Consider the following 11,149-nt stretch of genomic DNA (forward strand, 5'->3'; position numbering starts at 1 on the left):
GGATTCTCTGCTTAGGCTTCTGCCCCCGTGACCTGGCCCAGGATAAGATGGGAGAAGATGGACTAATTAATACGTCCAAGTTAACAAACCCCACATTCCTCTGAAAATGACCAAGAACAATGACTAGACTGAAAATGAGTGTAAAAGGAACTAATGTCCAAAGAAACATTTTGAAACACCTTAAGAAAACCTGGAGAACTACTGTTTAAGACCACTTTAAAACAACAATACAAGCAAGTCTGACTCCTTGGAAGTGAAAATCTAAAGAAACGAGCAGTGGCTTAAGACCTTTGCATAGTGCTGTTACTTCCTGACAGCCCTTTTATGTTTGTGCCTGTTTTGTTAGCTTTATTTTACTTTATCTTGAGCAAACCTGATTTTTTCTTCCCCAGTCGTTATGTTTTATCCTTCCCATCCTCAGCAGTTTATCACAGCACAAGTTCTGTTGACTTGAACAACATTTGCATAAAGGCCATTTGGCTGCTCATATAGTGCTTGAGGTCAGTTCAGCTGAGTGGATAACCAGGTAATGAATCTCCTTCTTTTCTTGTTAATATTGTGTCCCTTACCCCATTATTCTCATTGGACCGGAGGATAAGGGAATAGAATAGGAGCGAGAGAGAGCAAGGGGGGAGCCATTGGAGTACATGCATTATGTATCATATCCTACAGTGAAGAAGACAGCACTGTGAGTGGGAGTGTGAGCGGCCAGCAGTGCACTGAGGTGAACACAGTGAATGCTAATGAGGGAGCTGCATTTGCTGGGAGGTACATCTGATTAAAAGCACAAGTCATGGTGAACACAGCCCAGCGGTGTTATCAGAGAAAACACACACAAAGTAACGGATGTCAGAAAGAGATGAGTTTTGTGAGTTATTTTTGGCTTCAACGGAGATGAAAGATCAGATTACTGATAAAAGATCTGCGTCACTGATATGCTGGAAGTAAGGGAAACACATGAGATTTTAACTTCAAATGTTTTCTTTTAAGTCATCGGTTGACAGTTTTCCTAACTAAATTAGGCTCCTACATTATAATTGGTCGTTTGTGTCACAGCTCCATACAGCCACTAGCATACACAAGGTTAAGTGAATATTTATCAGCTGCTTGGTGATTTGCCTGCTGCACACAGCCTATCACATTTATTTGATGCAAAGGAGATCTCTGCAGGGATAACGAAGTGAATTACGTCAAACATGTCTTTTGTGATTTCTCAGGCACTTGAGACCATTCAAAATGTTGTTTAATGCAGATTATCAGAACAGGCGTTTTTTATTTTGTATTGGTTTGTTTTCTTCTTCTTTCATCTGCCATCCATATGCCTCATGCTTCTGTTTTGATTTTCTTTGTCCAAATTCTAATTTAAATGTCCACAAAGTTGCATAACACGCAAACTATCAGATGCTGCTAAAAGCACTGATATGATTGTATATTTAAATTTAAACTGAACTCTCTGGTATAACTAGAAACCAAACGGCTACATGGCGATACCTCTATGTTGTACAACCTCTTTGGCATATCTGGACATTTCTTCCATTGCTTCTTGGAAATTCAGTGTTGACTGTTTGCAGTGCCACTGCAGTTTCACTGTTCAACCAGGTTTCAATTGAAAACTGTTTTCACTTGACTCACAGTGTCCAAATCTGAAGGCAGTACATCCAGTGAGAAGCAATATCTTCCAGCCCTTGCACTATAAATGCATCTCTAATAGTCATTTTACAAGACTGACCTGGCTGGTATTTCTGTAAAATTCTGTAAAACCTTCAAGGGGGAGGTACTTAAGAAGCATCTCGATTTTTAAGGATGAGTCCAGCCAGCCTATGGAGGAAACATATAGATTTGGAAGTGCTGATTCTAGTGTGTGTTGTCAGTTTTATTCTGATTAAGCCAACATCTTCCAAAAGAAAAGTTGCCAAACTGCAGTTCCACAAATGACCATCGTTTCTGTACTGGCTAAAATTTGAGATCCTGTCTCTGAATATCACAAACAAGATTAGTGACAAAGAACAACCTCAGTGTATTCCAAAACTATGCTAATGTCTTGGATTATCAGGATGTCCCAAAATCTCCCTGAAAAGCCTTCAGTTAATCCAAAATGCTGCAGCAAGAGTACTGACAGGGACTAGAAAGAGAGAGCATAATTCTCCTGTATTGGCTTCCCTTCATTGGTTCCCTGTTAAATCCAGAATTGAATTCAAAATCCTGCTTCTCACATACAAGGTCTTAAATAATCAGGCCCCATCTTATCTTAAAGACCTTGTAGTCCATATCACCCTATTAGAGCACTTCGCTCTCGCTCTGCAGGCCTACTTGTTGTTCCTAGAGTATTTAAAAGTAGAATGGGAGGCAGAGCCTTCAGTTTTCAGGCCCCTCTTCTGTGGAACCAGCTTCCAGTTTGGATTTGGGAGACAGACACTATCTCTACTTTCAAGATTAGGCTTAGGGCTGGACCAGGTGACCCTGAATAGGTGTAGGCTGCTGGGGGATTCCCATGATGCATTGAGTATTTCTTCTTCAGTCAACTTTCTCACTCACTATGTGTTAATAGACCTCTCTGCATTGAATCATACTTGTTATTAATCTCCGTCTCTCTTCCACAGCATGTCTTCTATCTAGTTTTTCCTTCCCAATGTCAAGTGCTAGCTCATAGGGGGTCATATAATTGTTGGGTTTTTCTCTGTATGGGTTATTGTAGGGTCTACCTTACAACATTATTAAGCGCCTTGAGGCTACTCCTGAAGACATGCAATGGTAAAGAGTTTTAAAAAGGATCTCACAATACACAAATAATTATTTTAATTAAGATGGATTCATTAGAATCATAGTCTGCATATACTGTAGAAACACACAAAACTTCCAGGAATGAGTCCTAAGAAGCTGAGTGTAAATGGAATATCCATGGTAAATGTACCAGCATGTATAGATTGTGTTTTTCTAGTCTTTACTGACCACTTATGTACTAATCACTTAGTGGATAAAGTGCAATACCTCCCGGGCCACAGCTTATCCCAGTTTATGTAGCACTAATTTGTGTTGTGTTGATAAATCTGAAAACAAATGATATGCAATAGTACATTAACAGAATCTCTCTAACATAGATGGTGATATATTACAACAGAAACTCCTGTACCTGCAGCCACTGCATGAATCAGACCACACTGCTTTACCTACAGCAGTTCCTGCTGAGTTGTTAAAGTTAATCCTTGGATATGGGAGAGACTCTGAAGAAGGAGATCTGAGATTGTGATTACTGATCAGCTAAACTTCCTGGTTGCTGTGGTTCCTGGTGAAAATAAGATGATGGGGATGTTGAGCAGAATGGTGACTACTGTTATCTGGCTGGATTTATTTGAAATTAAATGAAGAATTAAAAAAACATACATGGTTTTAGATTAGTTAATGGTAACATTTATAGTGTTTTTGAGAAGAAAACACCGCATATTAATGCATTATGGATCTATTTTCTATTAATTTTAAATGCATTTTTATTGTCAAATTGTAATTTTGGTTCATTCACTCATATTTTTAATTCCTTTACTATGAACATGATTAGAGTGGATGCATTCCTTTCAGTGCAAACACCTTTAAAATCTGCTTGTGCAATAACAAAACTGCACAAGCAGAAATTTCCCACTCGTGGGACTAATAAAGGTATCTTATCTTATCTTAACAATAAAGGGACCTTCACAAAGTAGAATAAGGTAAAACAATGACCTGCCCTGCTCTCTAAATTAAGTCAGGTAAGCACACTTGTGCAGGTAAATAGAAAAGCTGTGGTTCTTCAAAACCACTTTAGTGATGAATAGGTGGTGAAGCTGAAAGAGACATGACGGCCTAAAGAGGGTTTTCAGTCTATTCACCCGCACAGATGTAAAGACATGACCTTTGCACAAAAGAGGGAAATTCAGCAGCAGTTTTGTCCTCCTGGTATTTATTTCACAATGGGTTTACCTTTTAAAAGCACATGCCTTGTAATGGATTTGTAATGTGTTGTACAACTCCAGTCTGTTTAAAACTCAGGTATTACAAACTGTAAAAACAGCGTTAAAAAAGGTGCTTATTATAAAAAAAACCCCAACAAAGCTATATATAAACATTCCCAGTTTGCCCTGCTTTTTATAAAGTATTAGTATTTATTTGCCCGCTTTAGTATTAACCCTCCACGCTGCATTGACTGCAAATGTTTGGTCAAACATTATATCCCTTAAGAGGTCCTTAATTGTACTTTTTGTTAAATAGGCTTGAAGTCTAAGGGAGTTTTCACACCTCCAGTTCGTTTACTCTGGTCCAAATGAGTTGATGAGCATGTAAACTTGTAGCTATTTCCAGTGGTTTTAATTATTTTCACACAGAGAAAAATTCAAGTGAACTCCAAGCCAACCAAAATGTGTCAGTACAAACCAGTGTCCAGATGTCTCTGGGGCAGGAACAACAAAGGTAAATACAGGAAGAAGGTGCTTATGTCTGGACTGCTGGAGAACATAGAGAATTTATGTTCATTTAAAAGCTAGTTGCTAGCTTGTACAGACCTTTGCACATCTGTGGTACCTTCCAGTACTGAGAATGCAAAGCTGCAATGTATACCTGGTAGTTGGTTCAGATAGGGGTTGCATCATGTTCACACCATAAACAAACCACTCTGGAATTTGTTTGGACCTGTAAGGAGGCCAGTTGTTCCAACGGTGCACTCGGTGTGGTTATTTTGGTCCTCACACGAGTGCAATTACTCTGTTCATATGTGCACAAATGAACCATTTCAAGTGAGGAAACGAAGGAGAGTTTGATTTAAACAGATTAAATACAGCAATAAAGTTATATAGTTAAGACTTGATCAGTTGACCCTGAGTAATTGTTTGTTTCTTGTTCACTCACTATGTGTGCATACACCAGTCTCAAAGGGGGTAGTAGTCTGATTCTTGGGGTTTTCTCACTGTCATTACCTTAAAATATTAAACGCCTTATTGCAAATGCTATTGTGATGCTATTGTGATTTGGTGGTACATACATAAAATTGAATTGAAATCAGATGACATCAGCCACATTTCCTAATCAATCTCTCCCTTCTGCTGCTCAGTCTATCTCGAAGTTAAAGTTGTTTTGGTCTATTAAGTCCCTTTTCTTTTTATTCCTGGGGCATTATTCACAATATAAATTTTGCTGGGTTAATGTAAACCTTAAAAACCATCCAATCTTTTCAGTCTTTTCATTAATGGAATGCTTTTATTGTGTAAAACTATTAAAATATTTTAGTGCCTGAACTTGAACCAGTGACATGTGGTGAAAATAAATTGGAAACTGGATACAAAGCAAAACAAAAGGCAAATGTTGTGACACCACTTCACCCTACAAATGTACCCTTAAATGTCTTTAAAACAGAGCTTTAACTGTCAGCATACTATATTCCCGAGGCCAGTGCATGAAGGCAAAAATCAAATCAACTGACAACAGTGCTTAAGTGATGTGAAAGAATACATGGGTGGAAGTCTTACCTTTGGCACACACAAAAACCCCCCACAAAAAAAAAAAAAAAAATCCAATAACTGTCACACAAATTAAAGAGACCCAGAAGCAGAGCACAGATATTGATGTTCCAGCAAACAGGAAATGTTTAATGCAAGTACTGAGTCACACATTGAGTCTTGGCCTTGAGGTCAGGGCATAGTTGAGGGAAGTCAGGAAGTCTGGCTGGCTGTTATGAGTGGAGAGTGACAGGCTGAGTGTGGAACTGGCAGCAGAGAGCTTGGGTCACCAAGTGGTCAGGCTGAGTTGGAGTGTGCTGACGGGCAAGGCTGAGTAGTAACCACGAGACAAAAGCCACAGGAAAGTTTGAACAGAAGCAAATTTACACAAAGGAAAAACTAGAATTATACAGTTTACACCCTAATAATTAAACTAACAAACTGGCAGGGTGTAGACTGGAAGCAATGGTACATGCAACACACCTGAATAAAATTAGTAGGTCACTAGCAAGACTCTATAGAACATGGCTGCATGCTGAGGTGGCTATTCAGCCATTTGATTCACGTTACAGCAGATATGTGATAACACATATCAAATTTAACCTCCTAGGAGGTTAAATTTACTTGAGTAGGGTTAAGGGTTGCCACCTCAGCATGCACTCAAGTCTTGCTAATGATCTACTAAATTTATTCAGGTGTTTCAGCAGGGACACATTTAAAAAGGTGGAAAAAAACAGTGTCAAGGTAAATTAACAAATAAAACAAGATTGTATTAAAAGGTTTAAATTAAAGAGATGGCTTTACCATATCTTTCAAGACAAAAACAAACCCCAAAATGATGGGGAAATCGGAAAGAAAGGGATTTAAGAGTCATAAAACCCCCTCCGACTTCTCTACAGCCTGAAGACACCACAATTCACTAGTAGCTCAGCACATTATCTGGCCAGCTGGGGTCAGCCTGCTAATCTCCCTAGCTTTTATACTCTAGTGCTCATTGATAAATGAGGGCCACCAGTGTGTCTGCAACTGGCCCTGTGCTGGCCCATGTGTGGGCCACCTCTGGCAAACCTGATCTGGGCCACCATTTTATGTTTCTGAGGATAGTAGGTGGGTCCAGGTACGTACGTTCTTTTAGAGCAGAGCTACAGATTAAAAACGCCCAAGGCGAAGCGGTCAAAAGTCTGGCTGTACTTCACAGCAAAATATGCAAACTCAGCAGCCTGCAACAAGTGCTTTAAGCTGATACTGTGATACTGTCAAAGGAGGTAACACCTCGAATCCGATGAAACACCTGGCGACGCATAGCGTTTTTTTTTTAAAAGCTGAGAAATGCGCTGTATTTGATAGCTTGCTGCGAGACCTCACACCGAGCACATCTACTGTGGGTGTGGTGCCTGTTATCGGACCCGGATTTAGCAACATCCCCCAAAAACACGAAGAGGAGAGTCCTGGCCCTTAGCCCTGCCAGTGTAGCAGAAATGATGATGGATGATGATGGCAGCAGCAGCCGTTCTTCTCTGCGTGAGTAGCTTAATGTTGTTCGTGTGTAATTTACGTTCAGTAGGCTACCCACGTTATTACATTAATGCATGTAAGGTGAACTAGCAAACATCATCATAGCTACATGCGGCTGTCTTCTTCTTTGATGGCAGATACTCACTTCACCCTGGCCAAAAAGGCTAAAATGACCAAAGAAAAAGAGGGAAACAGTTAAACATGAGAGGTTTTTGGACAAAGTTTGTGTTTTTTCCATTGTTTAAGTACTGCTTCCAGCCAAGAGTGATACCATATATGCCCCATAGCTGCAGAAAAGGCTAACGTTGTTATCTTTTTACAAAAAAACAGCTGAACATGAGAGGTTTTTGGACCAATTTTGTGTTCTCCATTCTTTAAGGACCGGTTTGAGCATCGGCACCATTTCAAAAGTACCGATTTGGCACCGGTATCGGATAAAACCTAAACGATACCCATCCCTATCCCTGAGGAGATCAATTTTATGTTTCCTGTGCCACCTTTACTTTCATGTCAGTGTCATGTTTTCCCAGTTTAAAAAGAGCAAAACAGGTAGAACCGAAAACACATTGGTCTTTGCTTCTAACCACATGTCCTCATCCTTCTCTTCAGGCTACCACAGGAGTTTGTTGTCTGGACTAATTTTCATGCCTTATTTTCATGTTTTTTCTTATATATATGTATTTCTTTTGAGGTTTACTGGGTGACATTGTTTTGGAAGATGTTTTCTACTGTCAACATAGTGCTTGCTTTGCCTCTCGCTTTCTGCAGTAGTTTGTTTCTGTTTTCCCGGCAGTCAGAACAGAAAAAAAGTGTGAAGGGTTAGTACTTCTTGTGTCTCTGTAGAATAGCTAAAAAAATTTTTTTTGTCAGTAGGGTTGGGTGAAAATTTGCCTTTAAGCTAAAGCCAAGGCACTTTGTTAAGGATGAGCTCTGTCCTCAATGAAAGCGAGAATCTCTCTGCTAGTACATGAAAACATTATCTGGTAATCTTTGCCCGTTGGCGCAGGCAGTTATTCATGAACACTTAATACTTTTGGATCACCCTCCTGCTGATTATTTCTTTCTTCCTAAGAGAACAAATGGGAATTGACTGCTAGTGTGACTAGTTTTCCAGGGAGAGGGCCCAGATGCAGAGCATTTGAGGCCAGATGTGTAATTTTAATAAAACTTAACAAACAAAACCACGATATTCTTTGGCTGTTATTAAAAAGATAAACACATTGGAGCTCATGATGGTTTCATATGAAACAAACAAGCCAACAAAAACTACACATTTCTTTATAATTAACTTTAAAATTGAACTGTCAGCTTGGGGTTGGAATCCCATTAATTTGAAATGTTTTACATTACAATAAGGAAATGTTAGGTTACAGTGTCAGTATAGAGAGCTGATACTGCTGACATTTCCTTGAAATGTGTTCCTGGGAAACACTGAAACCTGTTGCAGTTCTGGGCTGTAGCACCAGCTTCATTACCTTAACTTTACTAGACATGCATGTGTTCAAGATTCAAGATCCAAGACTCTTGATTTCTTTTCAAAATGTTAAGTAGAGCTTCTCAGCAGTTACCAAATATTTATTAGTGCATCTGAATATCTTAGAATATAATATTTTTTCAAAATTTAATTAAAATCTTTCATGTTATTTATATTCATTATATGCAAAATGAAATATTTCTGAAGGTGTCTGACCTCAGGATCTCATCTCTGCATTTTGCACATGACGTCGTTCAGTGTGCAATCACCTCCAGCTTGCACTGGGGTCGTTTGCGGATGAGTGTGAAGAAACAGCTAGCACGCCCACTCTGGGTCAGGGGCAAGTTGATGCCTCAAGTGGAAACATGTAAGTTTCTCAGGGCCTTATTAACAAATGAGGCTAGAAGGATTGATAGATCAGATCAGAACAGATGGATTACTGGTGTTTGCAGTGATGCAAATGCTGTCTGTTGTGGTGAAGACTGAGGTGAGAGTGAAAAAGCAAGACTTGTCGATTGATCGACTGGGTGTGAATGAGACTGCACATACAAATGATCAAAATGAGTTTCTTAGAAAGGTGGCTGGACTCAGCCTTAGGATGAGGATCTTGGTCAATCGAAGGTCCTTGGAGTAGAGTTGCTGCTCTTCCACAATGAAGAACCAGTTGATGTGTTCTGGGCACATGTCACCAGGCTGGCGTTTGATTGCTTTGGTGTTCATCCACAAGTGAAGGCAGTGATCTTGTAGAGTGGAAGTCTGGGCATGTCTGCTTAGACTGCTGACTTCAAGATGCAGTGATATAATTGCACATGTCCTTTTCAAGGTCACTCCACGTGACAAGAGACCCAACCTGGAGCACTGTCAGAAAAATCTTACTAATAAATATACATTAATTAGTGTGTAATTACAATCCAACAAATTAATTCGTTCTCATAAGAATTAATCCAATAAACATTCTTTTGAACATTTTATTTTTGGTTATTTAATTTGTCCAATTACTTTTGAGTCCCTGAAATGAAGGGATTGTGTTAAAAAATGCTTTATTTCGTCACATTTTTATGGAATCTTTTTGCTCAACTCAATGAAAAAGTCTGCACTGCAACTAAATCTCAGTTGTTTTATTTATTTAGTTTTATAATTGTACACAGTGTGTCAGAGACCTAATGTTATGCTTGAATGTCCTAAAACATTTTCCATCTGATAAGCAATTTACTTACATTCTCAAGTTATATGAGAATGTATTATTTATTTGCTAAGCGTCCAAGTCCAACAATGTTAGATTAACCTCAAAGAAAGTTTTACTAATGCCAGTTAACAGTGAGAAAAACAGCAGTGCTTTCCAACAGAAAAGTTCAAGATCTTTCTCACCACAGTATTGCTGTCGTTAGCCGGAAGTGAGCTTCACTGACTCATCAACCTGTATCAGACTACTTTCATAAAATGTATAGCTTCCCGCATTTAACTGTGACAATTAGACATGAACACAAGCTGAGGTAAACAGTGGACTGACAGCCTTGCTCACTTTTTTTTATTTTTGCATTGTTGAGGAGACTCTGAGGTAAAAGTGTTAAATACGGCCCAACAATAATTGCAGCAATTCTGATTTATTGCTAAGTCTTGATCTCATTTAAATATCTTAAAATATAGTGAAAAAGTGTGTTTTTCCCGCAAAGAATAGTAGAAACATGCCAGCCATGATCATTATAGGGAACCGTTTAAATTTAATGTTTTGAGCTCTCTTGGCTGACTAAATCATGTTTGTCCTACAGCGGCCACAGTAGTCGGGATTAAGTACTTAAAACATAAGAAGAAGTTGAGAAAGAAGGTAAGAAAACAGAATTCAGCTGACTTCAATCTACTGACATCTAGCTGTGAGATTTTAAACACTGTGGCTTTAAAATCTCTGAGCAGCAACAAGGAATGAGTTGGAAGACTGAATCCCCATAAAGATAATCTCTTTGTAATCCCTAACATTTTGATTTAACTGTAAGAAGCTGATGACAATTAGATGATGAAAAGCCAACAGCAGGGCTATGCCTTAAAAAATGCTCTGCATTTGCCCGTGTTGAATTTAGGCACATGGCTTACCCAGTCATCCTCAATGACCTTATCCCTCATGCTTTCTAAGGCCATATGAGAATGTCGCAGTGCTTCATTGCAAGTGAGAAAGGCCTCTAATTATTTGCACGACATAGTCCCTTGGCATTAAAACAAAGCTGTTTTAGGCAAACTGTACTGGATGCCCTTTTTTAAGCCAGAGTGCTGTGGCAGATTGATACAGAGAAACACACCTGCCTCTTTGCTTCCAGATTGTTTGCACAGAACACATTATCTTCTGGTGCTGGAGCAAGGTTCTGTTGCTATTCATGTGTCTGTCTGTTAGAGGATTGGCTCAACTAAACTGGCTGGAATGAAAGCAATCAGGAATCCCAGCAGCTAGTCTGCTGACTGAGTCTCTGTGGGCAATTTCTGGGTGCATTTGTTTTACACACACAGTTTACCTGAATTCAACCGAAGCAACCTCAACAATGACTGTCTAATAGAACTTGAACCACAAGCAGGCTCCAAACAGAAATGTTTGGATTCTTGACATGTCAGGATAAAGACTTTCACCCAGTCCTTTATCCTGACATGTCTTGCTTGACACATGTCAACAGCCATATATATGTATATGTATATATATATATATATATATATATAT

The sequence above is a fragment of the Haplochromis burtoni genome, unplaced genomic scaffold (assembly GCF_018398535.1).
Source record: "Haplochromis burtoni strain Fernald_Lab_line unplaced genomic scaffold, NCSU_Asbu1 Contig_105, whole genome shotgun sequence".
In the NCBI taxonomy this organism is placed as follows: domain Eukaryota; kingdom Metazoa; phylum Chordata; class Actinopteri; order Cichliformes; family Cichlidae; genus Haplochromis; species Haplochromis burtoni.